At 43.1% G+C, this 16,274-nt stretch overlaps 1 protein-coding gene across 1 annotated transcript in view; it reads right to left on the bottom strand.

The window, feature by feature from the left end:
• Positions 1-13,845, bottom strand: part of MYRIP (myosin VIIA and Rab interacting protein) — a 1,654,117-nt gene extending 1,640,272 nt beyond the window's left edge. The window contains exon 1 of the mRNA XM_086941723.1: positions 13,563-13,845. The gene's annotated coding sequence lies outside the window, so the exon portion shown is untranslated. The remainder of the gene's footprint in view (positions 1-13,562) is intronic.
• Between the last annotated feature and the right edge of the window lie 2,429 nt (positions 13,846-16,274).

Here is a 16,274-nt window from a genome sequence, read left to right as displayed (position 1 = left end):
CAGCTAGATTGAACAAAGGTGAAGTGGGGGGCATGGAGGGATACCATAGCATCTTAGTTTTGTGGGCCCACCTTTGTGAATCCTTAAATTTGAGAATTTGGATCCATTCCTTAAAAACAGACATCCTTACAATGGTATTCAGCTTACACTTTGCTACACAACAAAATTAGCTTTTGCAGGCAAATTAACAATCAGCATTCTTCTTTGTTTGCATTAGCTTTCACGACTTGCGGTCTTGGATCCTGTGTCTTATAAAAGGTAGTGGTAGCTTTCTGAGATAATTAGTTACATGTTCCCATCACTGAAGAATGGTAATCACACTGTGTGATACTGGTTTCTTTGATACTACTACATCACACACATGTCTGGCACTCTGAAAAGTTAAATGGTCTTTGTATAATATGGGAACGTCTATATGTTTTTCAAGCACATATTTTGTGCTCATTGTTAACTTATCCAGCTGGAATTGTGGTTCTTACATGGCTACTGTTAGAAATGGGCTTTTTGGTTGGCTAAGGCTTGCGCCAACGCCATGCAGAAACCACCCCTCTAGTCAGGGCAAGGGAGTTACACACCAAAAATAACCCCTGCTCACCCCCATGGTAGCTTGGCACGAGCAGTCAGGCTTATCCCGGAGGCAATGTGTAAAGCGTTTGCGCAACACACACACACCGCAGCAACATACTAGGCACACCACAAAAAGGAACTCCACACAAGGTTATATATAAAAATAGCCTTTGTATTACCATAAACACATTAGATCATAATCACACAGATACTCTGTGCCAACTGGCACTGGGCAGTATTTACAGGGGATTATATACACATGACAGGGCCACGTGGGCCACTATCAGAATCAGCACTTAGTAGAAATAGCTCTTCTAGAACATAGAATAATTTTAGCATAAAATCACAATTGTAGGACACAACCAGTAACCACTGGTAAAAGGTAGGTACACACTACGCAATACTAATCTCCTTAGGCATAGATCACGCATAGACAAACTGGCTAGCATAAACTAGACCAGGCAAAACAACCTCCTAAGCATAAAAACACAGTAAGAGGTTTCACAGGCATAAAGGCATTGCACATTACCCCTAAATCATATTAGGCATCAACAGTGTACCCCAAGCAAGGGCACCACACATGAAAAACTGTCCCCAGGGCCAACTGGCCTCTTAGGGGCTCAAACGCCCTTTGTCCAGCAGAGTCAGGGCTACCCGCTGCAAATGCAGCAATGCACAGGGCACCACCTAAATGTTGCAGCTGCCCACTAAGTGCTGGGCAGCTGTGGAAAGGAATCTGGGCAACAGCGTGCCTCCTGAGCACTCTCCCTGGGCTCTTCAATCAGCAAAATGCCCCTAAGCACTCGTGGGAGCCACGTGGGCTCTAAATCAAATATGCCCCAAATCCTCCTTGTGACTTTGACGAACAATGTGCCCCCAAGATTGGAGCCCGACAAGCTCTAAAAACCTATAGGCCACCGGCACCGACAATGTGCCCCGAGCAGGCACCAACCATGTGCGTGCGGGCCCCACGCCCGGGGCTCGCACAAAGTGCTCCCCTTCTGAACCCACGCACCGGAGCTTCCTGGTGCCCGCGCCGGCTCTCTCTACTCCCAGGGGACTCTGGCGGTGCTCTCTTCATTCCCTTGGACCGGCTACACTCCTCTTGAAGTGCGGGGCATCCCTGTCCCTCTCGGGAGCCCCGAGCAGCCTTCGGCGGCCGCTGCCGCTTCTTTACTTCACCCGGGCCTCTTGGGTTGTACTGAGGCTGGCTTCCTTTACCGGCCTTACGTCCTCTTCCTCACGATGCCGGGGACAGCTTCTCTGGTCTCCATCTCCACACAGGAGACCAGCAAGGTGTGGGACGGCTTTGGCTAGGCGGGGCTCCCCTCACTCACATGGGAGCCCCGAAGTGAGGCGGACAACTGTGTCCTGCCCCGCGCTCTTCCTCCTTGCGACAGCGGTCCATGCCCAGCAGCAGGCGGGGCTATCCCTTAGCACGGGAGCCCCGGTGGTTCACACGCTTGCTCCCTTCTCTTCACAGGAGCGCGGGGCAGGCTTCCGTCCACTTCCTGTCTCTGCTGGTGGCCCCGCCCTCAAGCAGGCAGTCCCGCCTGACTCCCTGTTTGCCGTGGCAGTCCCGGGCTGCGGCGGTGATCTCCAGGCAGCAATGCGTGGTGGGCACCTGCTTGGATTACAATAAAAATGCGGGCAAAATGCAGGGTGGGCACCTGTTTAGATTACAAAACGCAACGAAGACGCAGGGTGGGCACCTGCGCACTTAATTATAAAGATAAGCGGGGTAGGCACCCGCAATGAGGCACTAATGCGGGGGAATCCCCACCAAAAATGCCTGCAGCTCCGTTCTACAGTTGGAAGAAAAGCGCTCCCCTGGAAGAAAAACAAAGCGCTTCCCATGCGCTTCAAATACTCCAAAGACCAGGGCAAAGTTCAAGGAAGGAAGGCAGGGGGGCAAAGGCTGGGCCCAGAGTCCAGCTCACAGGGCCCTCCAGGCAGGGAGGCAGTCCCCAGTGGCGGTACCTCCTGGCGCCTAGCAGCAGGCCCCCCTCAAGATAGGGTCCAAAGAGAACAACTTTCATGGGGTCACAGCCCCTTTTTATACACATATTTCCTTTGTCTGGTAGCACAGGGTTAAGGAAATAACAGACGCAACTGGTTTTGAAGCACTTTGTTGTGCTCAGCCCCTCTCCCCATTCAGAGGACAGGCGAGGGACATCAGTCGCACCACAGAGGGCGGAGCCAGCATTGTGTAGCGAAGGCCCAGCCCTATTCAGGTCCCAGGTGCACTCCTCCCTGCCATCAACATGCAAATCTCTCCATTCACCACCGGGGCAGACCCATCCTGACTCCTGGAGCCAGGCACACCAGCCAGCTCCAGACAATCACAAACCAGACAACCAATTCACATTTACTACACAGACATGCCAACTTCTAGAAGTGGCACTTCCACACTAGACACATTAAATCTGCGCACACCATCGCGCAGCATTTAATCTCATGAGTTCGCACATACCAAACTCGCCCCTGCACTCCCCACACATCAGGAACTACCATGGACACATACATTCCCCATGCATTCCTATGGGAGGGCAGGCCAATCTCACCACACACACTCAGACTGCGCACGCACTTTACACTGGGACACAGGGTTAAAGTGCGTAAAAGCCAAAAAGAACTAGTATCAGGTCACAATTAAAAGCAAAAAGTTTTGGGGTGAACCTGCAAAAAGGGCCAAGTCCAACAGCTACATTTTAGAAAACAAGAAGTACAGGAGGTTTCACCCACAAAGGGAAACCAGTGTTTCTATTCAATTTAATGTTCCAACATACCACACCAAGAGTCTGTGTTGATCTTTCTCTTATACGACCTTTTCTGTGGCAAGGGCAAAGAAGATTAATACAGTGCCTGAAAGCAAGGTGACTCATGGACAACTTTTGTAGAAACACAATGTTTGCAATGCAACAAGGCTTTTATGTCTGGTCAAAGAGTATACAACTCTGAAATGGCATGGCTGGTGAAGCAGAATGGATATTTGAAAAACGATTTGATTTTTTTATTAAAGATACTAATCACCATTGTAATTTAAGTGAAGTAGGGATTATTGCTGCAGTCCAATTCTGAAGGGTGGTTCAGTACATTTATATCCATCATCGACAGAGTCATTGTTTGGATGTGTGCATTACCTGTCCCCACATCATCTCTTGCACAATCCGTCTAATGAAAGTTTGGGGGAAAATCACAAATGTTCTATTTTGCATTCAAAATTCCCACAAAATGCTCAAAAGAGGATGGAAGTGACAAGTTCATTGTTGTATCCTGTTGTATTACTATGCTATATCCTGTTTGTATTTCTATGCTATATTTCCTCCCCTTGCATTTCCCTGTGTGGTTCTGGTGCCTGGAATGTATGATGCGTGCTTGCATCGTACATCCTGGGTTCCAGATTCCATGCCAACTGTATCTTTATAGAAGTCTGTATCCTTGACTGATGTGCTGTGCTTCAACTGTACTAAGAATTAAATTATCCATTTAATTCATATATCTGCCTCCTTGGATCTTTATATTGGCGACGAGGTACATCTTACAATTTCTGCCACTATCCCTGAAGCACAGGAGCAGAAATTCGAAGATTTTTATTTCGAACCTGGCGTTATAAAAAAAAAAGGAAACTTAATATATCGACTTTATTCACTTCTCCTTCAATGAGGATATCGCTCGGATCAATAACGTCGTATTTAAGAAGATTTACGACCAACGTTTCAACTGTTACCAATTTTTACAACTTTCCGTATTTCACCAACGGAAATATAAAAGAGAAGTACCACGGAGAAGTCATCGCTCCTACCTTGGTTTGTGGCGCGCATTTAGACTGTTCGAGTACTCCTACTCCGACGGATGGGTAATGCTGCTTTCTTAAGTTATTGAATTTTGGGCTGTTTCCGGATTTCTGTATAAATTCTGCGTACAACGCGCGAGACTGTGTCAGCCCGAGGCGTCTACTGACGTATGTTTTGTCTACACGTCAATACGCAATGATGGCTTAAGACGCACTCTGTCATCGCGTTGTGCGTGTGACCGCCATTTTGCGTATCCATAACAACCAAACACACGGACTTACCGAAGACGCCGAGGAGTTCGTAACACACGCCGGAGGGTAAAAAAAAAAAGACTATTCCTGGTAAACTACTATATTTCTATACGCCGGAAGGTGGAAAAGACTAGGAGTTCGTAACACACGCCGGAGGGTAAAAAAAAAGACTATTCCTGGTAAACTACTATATTTCTATATGCCGGAAGGTGGAAAAGACTATACACATTCTCTGTTCTTTGTTTTTCTTCAAATTTAGTTTTTTTTTAAGACGCTTAACTTTCACTTGACTATTGCGTAGAACTGTTTCTTTTGAATATAATATTTATATACCTGAAATGCAATTTGACCCTCCTTCTAAATTCCTACAAACCAAAGGAGACCCGCCCATTCCATGGACCAGATGGAAAGAAGAGTTCTTTACTTACCTCAAAGATATGGATGGCGAAAGAATGTCAGCAGAAAGAAAGAAAAATATATTTCTACACTGCCTTGGATCTGAAGGTCAACTTGTATTTAGAACTTTACCTCCTGTGAGGTCTGGGGGTGATACTAGTGTATATGATGAGGCAGTACAGAGGATAGAAGGAAGATTTAAACCGGTGACTAGTGTAGCCTTAAATAGGTTTAAATTTTATACCAGGGTACAAGATGAAAATGAATGTTTCGATGAATTTTTAACTGCTTTACGTGCACTTTCTTTGCATTGTAATTTCGGTTTGATAACTGACGAAATGATCAGGGATCAAATCGTTGTACATGTAAAGAGCAAGAAGGTACAGGAACAATTATGGATTTTAGGTGATCCAAGTTTAGAAACTGCAATAAGTACAGCTAAGGCTTTAGAGCAATCCGACAAATGGATTAAATCCTTAGATAAAGTTTCTGTTCACACTACTCCTTCCACTTCTTCTGGTGAAGTTAGCACGGTAAATGTACGAGATACGAAATCGCAAAGCTCAAATAAATATGAGACTAAAGGTAAACAATTTTATTGCTTTAGATGTGGGAGTCCAGATCATATGGCTTCTTTTCCACAATGCCCTGCTTTAAATAGACAGTGTAATAAGTGTAGTCGTACAGGTCACTTTTCCAAATATTGTAAAACTTCCGTTAAGTCATTCAATGATTACAAAAAGTCCTCTTTTAATGCTCCTAGACGTCCAAATGGAAATGTATCGTATGTAGCTGAAATGGAGAATAACGTTTCTTCTATTAAAGAGTCAGGCATTGTTGTCTCCATACATAACCCATTTGATATTACACTTGCAGATAGCTTACCATCTCCCAAAAGCCTTGTGAACATTTTGGGTAAGACTCTTGAACTCATGGTGGACTCATGTTCTCCATGGACTATAATTACTCGTGATTATTGTCTAGAGTCGTTTGGTAACCTTGTTCATATCGATTCCTTGTGCAAGCCTGACATTGTTGCATATAACTTTGATACTTCGGAGATCAAGTTTATAGGTTTTAAAGAAGTTCTTATTGTTGTAAAAAATAATTCTGCAGTCATCAAAATGTATGTAGCTTCTAAAGGTGTAAATGTTTTGGGGTGGAGGGATCAGGCAAAGTTGGGAATCTCTTTGAATCCTAGGTTGAAGGATCCTGTGTGTGTACTAGCTATATCTGATGGAGAGTATGACATAGCTTCTATGTCTAAGGAAATTTCTGATTCCTTCCCAAATGTATTTTCGGAAAAAATAGGGAAGTTGAATGGTTTTACACACAAAATCAAAGTCAAACCCAATACTGTCCCTCTGAAACAAAAGTTAAGAGGTGTTCCCATTAGTGTCAGAGAAGAACTCAGAGTTATGCTGGATACTATGGTCAAAGATGGTGTTATTGAGGAGGTAGAATCCTCCGAATGGGTTTCGCCTATTGTTTTGGCGATTAAACCTGACAAAACTATCAGGTTATGTGTGGACCTGAGAGCTCTAAACAAATGTTTGGTTATAGACTGTCACCCATTACCTAACATAAATGAAATGCTGTGCATGTTGGATGGAGCCTGTGTGTTTTCAACCTTGGATCTTAGATCCGCATATCACCAGATTGAGCTCACAGAGGATTCCAAGCAATTCACAGCTTTCATCACTCCTCATGGGTTGTTTCAATTTAAAAGGATGCCTTTTGGCCTAGCGTCGGCTGCTTCAGTTTTCCAAAGGGCAATGTACCACATATTTAAAGATCTATGTGTCTATGTCAAATGCTTTCAGGATGACATTCTTATTTTTTCAAAGAACACCTCAGAACATTATGTTCATCTTAAGGAGGTTTGTTCCAGGTTGGAAACATTTGGTCTAACTATCAAAGCTAGTAAGTGCAAGTTTTTTTGCAAAGCTGTGGATTACTTAGGTCATTCTCTTTCAGGTGACGGGGTTGTGCCAAAGAAAAACCTTGTTGATGCTATTGTTAAAGCTCCTTCCCCAGACAATAGGGAAAAACTACTTTCGTTTGCAGGGCTTTGTGAATACTATAGCAAGTTCATCCAAAATTTTGCCAGTAAAATGGAGCCTCTTAGGGAACTTACAAGAAACTCAGTCCAATTTGTTTGGACTGAAAAACAAGAACAGGCCTTTAAGCAAATCAAGGAGGAAATTGTTAACGCTCCGACTTTAAAGTCATTCTGTGTTAACAAAAAATGCATTATCACAGTCGATGCTAGCCTTTATGGCATTGGTAGTGTGTTAAGTCAATCGTCCGGTAAGGATGAGTGGTGTGTTGCCTTTTCCTCAAGGACTTTGTCTCCTACAGAGAGAAGGTATTCTGTCATTGAAAAGGAGCTTCTTGCCTGTATATGGGCTGTCGAGCATTTCAGGAATTATGTGTGGGGTAATCGATTCGTACTACGGACGGATCATAAACCTTTGGTTGGGATTTTGTCTCCTGGTGGTGGATGGAATTCCACAGCACGTATAGCTCGTTTGTCATCACGTCTCCAGGAGTATGATTTTGAGATTGTATATGTTCCTGGTAAATGCAATGTTACTGCGGATTTTCTTTCTAGGTTTCCTTGTGAGGATTCTCCCAAGGTGGATAACGAAATTGATGTTGTCGCTTCTGTTGGGGATTGCGTCTCCAAGGAATTTATTTCCTTATCTGAAGAAGAGTGGTTTACTGAACTTGGTAAGGATGTTGTTTGTCAACAACTTTTTGATTTTGTAAGGAATGGTTGGCCATCCTCTAAGGGTATTTCACCAGAGGTAGCCCCTTTTTGTCAGGTTTCATCTGAAGTTGAAGAGTTTTCTGGTCTACTTTTTAAAGCTGGCAAATTAATCCCGCCCCAATCTTTGCAAAGGAGAATTTTACTCCTCGCCCATCAGAGTCACATTGGCATGTCGTCAATGAAACGCCTTATTAGGGAAAGTTTTTGGTGGCCGGGGGTCGATAAAATGGTGGATAGGCTTGTAAGGGATTGTCCTCACTGTGTTAACAGCGATAAGATGCTTCATTTGACCTCAGCTCCTCTTAAGCCTGTACCTTGGCCCAATTTTCCCTGGCAGAAAGTAGGTTTTGATATTTCTGGCCCTTTTAAGCAGTTGCCATACAATGCTCGTTATGCCTTGGTACTTGTGGACTACCACTCCAAGTGGCCCGAGGTAAAGTTTGTTAGCACGGTGTCTTCTCACTCTGTTATCCTTTTCCTTAAAGAAGTGTTTGCCAGGGAAGGGTATCCTGAGACTTGTGTCACTGACAATGGTGCTCAGCTTATTTCGGCTGACTTTGAGAAATTCCTTAGTAGTTGTGGTATTAAGCATTACACTACCTCCTTGTATGAACCCAGGGAAAACGGTCAGGTCGAACGATTTAATCGTGTCCTGAAGGATTGTTTAAATGGTGTGCAAGTTTCTGATGATGGATGGTTATATGTTGTGAGGAAGAGGTTATGGGCGTATCGCATCACACCCCACTCTGTTACTGGCATTAGTCCCTTCAAACTCCTTAAGGGAAGAGAACCTCCTTCTGATATTTGTCCCTGGTGGATTAAGAAACTTGACATAAATGATCCTGTTGTGGACCTTGCTGGTGTAGCCAAACGAGTTGAAGACAAACAACTGCACATGAAAACCTTGTTTGATTCTAAGATGAAGACCAGGGATAATGATTTTGTTGTGGGGGAATGGGTACGTATTAAAAAACCTGGTTTTCTTGTTAAGGGTTTTTCTAAGTTTTTTCCTCCCATCAAAATCGTCAAGGTTTTTAAAAATAGTGTAGTCACGCAGGATGGGAGAGTCTGGAATGTCCGTAGGGTTGCTAAGCATGTCAATGTTGAAAATGTTCATAAAAATTTTCATAGTTCTTCCTCTTCCTCTTCTGATCTTGGTGTTAGCTTTAGAAGACCTGATGTTGATTTCGCAATGCCTACTCCTAAAGTTGTTCACAATGACTCTTCTGTTGCTTCTAGAGTTAAAGCTTGCAATAGGCAAAAGAATATTCCCTGCAGATATTTAGATTAGTTCCTTTTAAGCAAAAGAATATTCCCTGCTGATATTTAGATTAGTTCCTTTTAATCATTGTAATGTTTTACTCTGTTTCTTTTTTTTTTAAGGGGTATGATGTGTTGTATCCTGTTGTATTACTATGCTATATCCTGTTTGTATTTCTATGCTATATTTCCTCCCCTTGCATTTCCCTGTGTGGTTCTGGTGCCTGGAATGTATGATGCGTGCTTGCATCGTACATCCTGGGTTCCAGATTCCATGCCAACTGTATCTTTATAGAAGTCTGTATCCTTGACTGATGTGCTGTGCTTCAACTGTACTAAGAATTAAATTATCCATTTAATTCATATATCTGCCTCCTTGGATCTTTATATTCATCATGGACAGTTGCAGTCCAACTTCTCTCTAAGAACAAACAGGAGACCAACGTTTACCTCAATAGGCCCTCTATAGAAAAGCTATACTGGAGCGTCCCTTTAAAAACAATCTTAATAAATTAGTCTATATTGCAAGGCACTTAAAGAAAGATGCAAAAAGCTGCAATTCAATTAACAGAGCCTTGGAAACTTCGAATAACTGAGCAAGCCTCTCAAATAACATCTACATAATAAGAAATCACATTCATGCATTTATAGACAGACAAATGGGATGACACTGAACCATTCAATGTATTTAAAAGAAATTGTGAGAAATGGCTATTCGCTTCGCAGGCCCTTGAAAGGAAAGAACAGCGACCAACGCCTCATAGGATAGACCCTTAAATAAAAGTACTACCTGCAACAGTCAACAGACAGGCCTGTTACAAATATCTAACGTAGTACCCTTAATTAGGAAACAAATATCACAGTAATAGCAGTCTAACTTCTCATGCAAAAGTTAGAAACTGTTGAAAAAATGTCAATGTAATGTCATTAACTATAGTGTATGACTACAAACATAACAGATCCAATGGCTTTTTCAAAAGTTGGTTCACGTTTGTTCTCTATTTTTCTTTTATCCATTTTAATTCTTACTTTATACTATTCTATTTTCTCCATGTATTTAAAAGATCATTTTTGAACTTTCCAAGGGGCAACATCTAGAAACAATAAACGACCCCTGCACATCATTTGCATCCTGAGGGGAAGATTGAGGCTGGATTCTAGAGAGTCAAAAGAATGTTCCTGCTACAAACATGAGCATAATCTCAGACCTCAACCAGTGTAAAGTAGCATCTGCCTACTGCCACTCAAAAGGCACTCGTACTCCTATCCCCCGCCTTGTAATGCACACTAGGGCAAAGAGTAATCCAACAGGAATATGCTGCTGTAACCCTCAATTGGAGTGTATTTAGACCCAGCTAAAAGCACTAGACCACCTTCCCTTCTAGACGGCCTGGACATGACCTCCACGGTGGGCGAGGGTGCAATCTTGTCCCACACAAAACTACAAGGCATTAAGGCCTGATGTCCACTGCACTAACAAGGTGGACAATACATACAGCGAGCGGCGTGGCACAGCAGCCAGAGTGGCTGACTCCGGAATCCAGGGCTTATGGTTCGATTCCCCGGCGCCAGCTCAGCGCCATGAGACTCTGGGTGATAGCTCACTTAATCTCCCCGATGACCCCCAGCGCCTTAAAACCTTAAGGGGTGCTACGTTCACGCTTTACAAAAATTGATTATTATTATGCATTTTAAGACTCCTTAATCAAAGCCTGGGCCTATTGGTAAAGTCATGCCAGTATGTACACGTGCATTTCAGCACACAGTGCTGGCTACAAACCTAACCAGGAAGCTTAACCGAAGACAAAATAACATCAGAACAAGCATATCCATCGAACAATCCGCTTTCGAATTACACTGAGTGCTTTATGAAAAGTACGACATTCCTTAAAGTGGTTATTAGCCAGTTTAATTGCAATTTTGACATGTCAGCAAAACGATTGTATTCATTAATTAAAATATGACCTCTTGCTAAGCTTTTGAGCCATTAATTTGGCATGCTCCTATTACACATTCCCAGCAGCCTATTGGCCTTGTACTCTCCACAAATGTATGTTTAGAATAGAAAGGAGTCTACCATGACGACCCCTTGAAAAGATTCAAATATAAAAACAGATAAGACGCTACACAATATTGTTATGCACATAAACAATCCACGCTTCCATCTAGATCTCACACAATTGATACTTACACACAATATTTTGGATTTGCTACCAGCTCATATAAGACGTATCCTTACGCTTTTTGACATGTATGCATGTTTTTCAGTAATTTGTTCATGGTAGTTAAACTGTCTTTCTTGATTTATTTTTTATCGTTATATACTTCTGATACTGTTTATAATTTGGCGGTTTAAAACAACACAATATCTTCCAAATAAACTGTGATATATATATATATATATATATATATATATATATATATATACACACTGTACATTTGATTTGGCAAATCTCATTCCACGAACAATGTGCAAAGCGTCTTTCTATTATGAATTAAAATAGATTTTGTATTGATACTTTCATCATCCTATCAGCACTCGATGGTTAGTTGTAACTCACTTGGGCGTCAGAGGTCCACATGGACGTTCCTAAAATTCTTTCTGCTTACCCATAGATTTCTTCAGAATATAAAACTCAGTTTAATCACTTACAAGAGAAAATGTGAAGACATATCTAGCAACATAGCCAGATTACACTGAGAACGTGTTCCCAGACACATTCTGTTCAAAACTACACCATAGCTTTTCTCGAATATCATTAAAATATGATCACTTTGAGGACATTAGGATAAGAATTACGTTTTTGGGTAGAACGAAAAGACACGTAGGGCTGTCAAGCTATTAGACCTTTCTGGTATGTCTTTTTTATTAGGGTATTTTTTAGCCAGAGCAACATGATTTCCTAGTAGTCTTTTGATATCAATATTTAGAGTGAAGGCGTGACTTTCAAACCCCCTTAAGCCTTTTCACTCTCTCAGAACATCACTTAACTGTAGTGGTCAGGCATGTAACCCTATCTGGGGTAACAGGCACACTCTGGCACAGATTTAGTCTAATTTATTTATATTCACTATATGCAGAGGAACAACCCTAAAACTACACTCACACTGTAGGGTAATGTACACACGCTTGTAGGAAAGTATAATTCACGAAATATATTTAAATATTATCGGTTTCATTATGGCAGATCACACGAATAATTACTATGATACTTAAGAAAAACTAACCACGTATAAAAAAATGTGAAATCATGTTCAGGAAAGAGATTACCTGAAAAGGCAGGTGAATTTCAAAACAAAGGAATTGTCCTAATGTCCTATATCTGTCATCTCCCTGGAATTTTGCTTTTTACTTTTATTCTTACAAGGCACACACAATGCCTATAAAGACTTTAACGGAGTCACCTGCTTTTCAAAACTATATCACTCTCCAAAAAAGTGTTCATGCCCCATTGACCTTAAAAGGGTCTAAAAAAAAATCGGACTTCACTTGCATTTTCTAGGCAAGCAAGAGGTTGACATGTATGATGTCCTCAATTGAAAACACACAGAGCCAGCCCTAGTATGTAGGGTGGACTATATAGCATACTGAATTCTGCAGAGCAGGGCGTGAAGCCAGAAGATCCGTACCTGTCTGGCCACTGACCCAGTGCTGACGGCCACTGACGCGCCGCACTGCATTTATACTCCAAACGAGGAAGTAGTAATATCCCTTACTCGCACAAATGACGTGTTTCATACACACTGGTCTAACATCAAGCAAGACGTGTTCATTCATTCAGACAGAAAACGCCCCAAACGGACGAATGAATGTCTGGCTGTGCGTGCAATGCAAGATAGAATCAAGGCAGCAGAGCGCAGGCTGGTGGAGCGATGACCTTTCGGACACACGTGAAGGGGTTCAGACATAGATGCCGCCCGTGAGTATCTCTCTACGGGGTATTCGCGGGGTCCCAATCATTCTCTGTGGTCGTATTCCTTTCATCGAAGTGTTTGAGGGAAGACTAGCCAATCCAAGTTATAGATCTGAAAAGAAAGTGCGGCGTCTTTCTCCTGCCGTGCAATACACCTGAACAGCTTCCAGCCTAGGGAAGACTGCAGCGCACGTAATCCCAGGACAGCAGCCAGCCAGCTGCACGCGGACGTTGCAATCTCATGCAAAATGAATAATTATTCACTCTCCAGTGCAGTCATCAAGTGACGTATGTCACGCACTCCTGGTGACAATTCTGTGCACCCCATTCACATCTGCTTGCATCTGTACCGTGCACCCATTTACCCTGCGAGCATGTCATATTAATAAAAATGACAGAAATTCCAGATGTGTTAATAGCGCTAGCATGAGGATTATTACTCCTACGAGAGGTCGCTCTCCACTCTTTCATTCAGAAAACCGACTAAAGCGAGCACTGCAGCGTGAATAGTAATAGCCATGCGTCCGCCTGCGCCCTCCTCTAGCGCACAGCAGTCAGTCAGGCAGAATGCAGCAGAGGCACGACTCCAACATACGGTACTCACACAATTCTGAAAGATGCACCAAAATGGAAGCGGGGGCAACTTCAGGTACTCAATTCCGGGCGCAGCGCCTCTCCGGGATAGAGGACGGGTCAACAAGTCCGCTTTGCGATTCCTAAATTCCCGTCACTGAGGTCCAGGCGTGGATTCTACAACAGTCAGTGCCTCCTAGCCCGCGGGAAGCGGAGCAGCGCAAAGCAGCCGGGCGGATGGGCAGTGCTTCCTGCAGGTGCCGGTGTTGTGCAATATTTCGCCTCCCATGGAATGTCTGTATCCCCGGCTCCTCGGCTGTCTTCGGAAAAGGAACTCCTCCTCTCCGGGAGCGCTGTACCCTCCCCTTCGCGAGCAGGCAGAAGCAGCAGACGCCAGAACTGATTTTGCCTCTCGAGCGGATTTGTGTGCGTTTTATTTACAGATTAAATGCCTGATTAGGGTTTCTTAGAGCTGCCCTGTGCCCCTTTCTTGTTTGAATGCACCACGGCCCGGGGCTGATTAGTTTTCAATCTGCTTGTGTATTACATTGGCATGTCTTCAGTGCGGTAATGTGTGCCATTTCCAGACTCCTGAGACAACTTCAGTGACACTTCATCATAAACTTTTTAATTAGTCCTAGTTCACCAGTAGCTGAGCTCTCAGTGCTCCCATCTCCATGCGTAAATTGCTCAGCCATTCCGGAATCAGGACTACGAGTCCCAGAATGCAAAGACAAATTCATGGACTAGCTTAGCTGGCTGAGTTACTCGCCCATGGAGCTAGGGAACGTGAGCTCCAAATTTGTCAGCATTGTGGCCTCCTAGGGGTTTTAGAGTAGCCTCCAAGGACAGTAGCCTCAGTGTCTAAAGCAGTACCTTGGGGATTGGTGGTGGTGGCTGGATGAGGTGAGAGCATTATCCTAGTGCAAAAAGATGAGGAATGGCAGGCCTCTGACTGTAGTCCAGGAAACAGATATTGTTTAATACATAAGGGAATAGTTATCACATGTCCACCTAAGGCAATACTGTGAGGGGGAGTTCAGGAATAGGAATTGTATCTTTGATTCAGTATGATCAAGCCATTTTGTCATCTGGTTCATTCAGTGAATGTAACCAACTGTATTTGGTAAAATGTCCTAGATTACCAAATGGACTAATTCCTGCACACAATACCTATCAGACTCTCACCCCTTTGGGACCTGGCTCAAATAGGTCACTCTTTTCTGATGGAGGGAGCTAAGTAACTTTAAAATTAACTTCTTACCAGGAGATGTTTTAGAATGAGACGAATAATTCATTTTAAATAGAGGCTCTTGTTCAGATTGCATGACTCCAAGAATAATTATTAGTGGAAGGACTTTCAGTGCCTCATGCTCCTTATGGAGATGTTTTCTCAGCTTGACCTTCTGCCAGTTCGGTTCTACCAACAATTATGGGCAAAGTGTGACCGATTGGCTTTGACAATGCTTGTTTTCTAAAGAAGGCACGTCACACTGAGGTTAGAATGTATTTAACAAAACATAGTGATATCACATTAAAAACGAAATTTTGATAATTAATGGAAGTAATATTAACAAGCATTTTCAATGCAATAGGTCTCGCAGTTGTGAGAGTGAGCTATTAGCATTTTAAATGGCAATGCCTTTTATTTACGTGTTGGTTTTTAAAACATAGATAAAAGGCATTGTCATTTACAATGCCAATAGCTTAAACTCTTGCAAATGCGAGACCTATTGCATTGCAAATGCTTGTTTACTTTTTTCTTTTCAATAAATAATATGCTTGCAATTGTTTCAATTTGGCAGGTTTCCCTCACACACGTTTGTTTGACAGTGCATTAGTTTGTCTAGATTTGGAACAAGTGTTTTGCAGAAGTGCTAAAATATTGTTTTCACTTTTCAGATTACATTTTTAAAAAGTTTCTTTTGAGTTATTCTGAAACAAATACAACAGGGCCTCAGGACACAAGTGGACTTCATCCCCCGAGCAGCAGAGTGCCAGGAGCAGTGTTTGGAGAGTGGTGTAAAAAGGGGGCGTAGCCTCGGACCACACTCAGCACTCCAGGTGTGTGGGACTTACTATAGATACCTGGTGGGCTAGTTGGCACCCAGGGACCCTCAGTATTTAAGGGGAGTTAATTTTCCAACTTAGAAAGCACTGAGAGGGGCGTTTGCAGATTGGTGCAGAAAGGGGGCATGGCCTGTGGCCAGCTTTCAGCTAGTGGTGGGGAAAGGGGGCGTGGCCTGCTATGACAATTTAGCAATCCTGCTGTGTGGGACTTACTGGAGGTAATAGGAGGAGTAGTTGGCCCCCCAGGGTTTCCTTGTCGGCCAACTAACCCTCTTGTTACCTCCAGTAAGTCCCACATAGTACGTTTGCTAAAACATCTTCGAAGCCCATGCCCCCCTTTCTTCATCACTCTGCAAACACACCTCCTGGCAGACTATAGGATGTGGGATGAAGTCCAATTTACTCCTGAGGGGTTTGGGGCCAAGAAGCCCTCCTGGTACCTCCTGTAAAGTCCTACGCAGTGGAATTCCTGAGCGCTGGTCGGAGGCCCAGCACCCTTTCCCTACCACTGTGCAAAAGCGACTACTAGTTAAAGAAGTGTTTACAATGTAATAGGTTTCGCATTTGCGAGAGTTAGAGCTATTGGCGATGTAAATGTAAAAATATTTTAATAATGTTTTTGCGGATTGGACTGGATATACATTGTGTGTAGTGGAATTATGTGGTAAATTGT

This window comes from Lissotriton vulgaris, chromosome 10 (assembly GCF_964263255.1).
Source record: "Lissotriton vulgaris chromosome 10, aLisVul1.2, whole genome shotgun sequence".
In the NCBI taxonomy this organism is placed as follows: domain Eukaryota; kingdom Metazoa; phylum Chordata; class Amphibia; order Caudata; family Salamandridae; genus Lissotriton; species Lissotriton vulgaris.
Note: the sequence above shows the minus strand (reverse complement) of the source record. Positions and strands in the feature narration are given on the sequence as shown.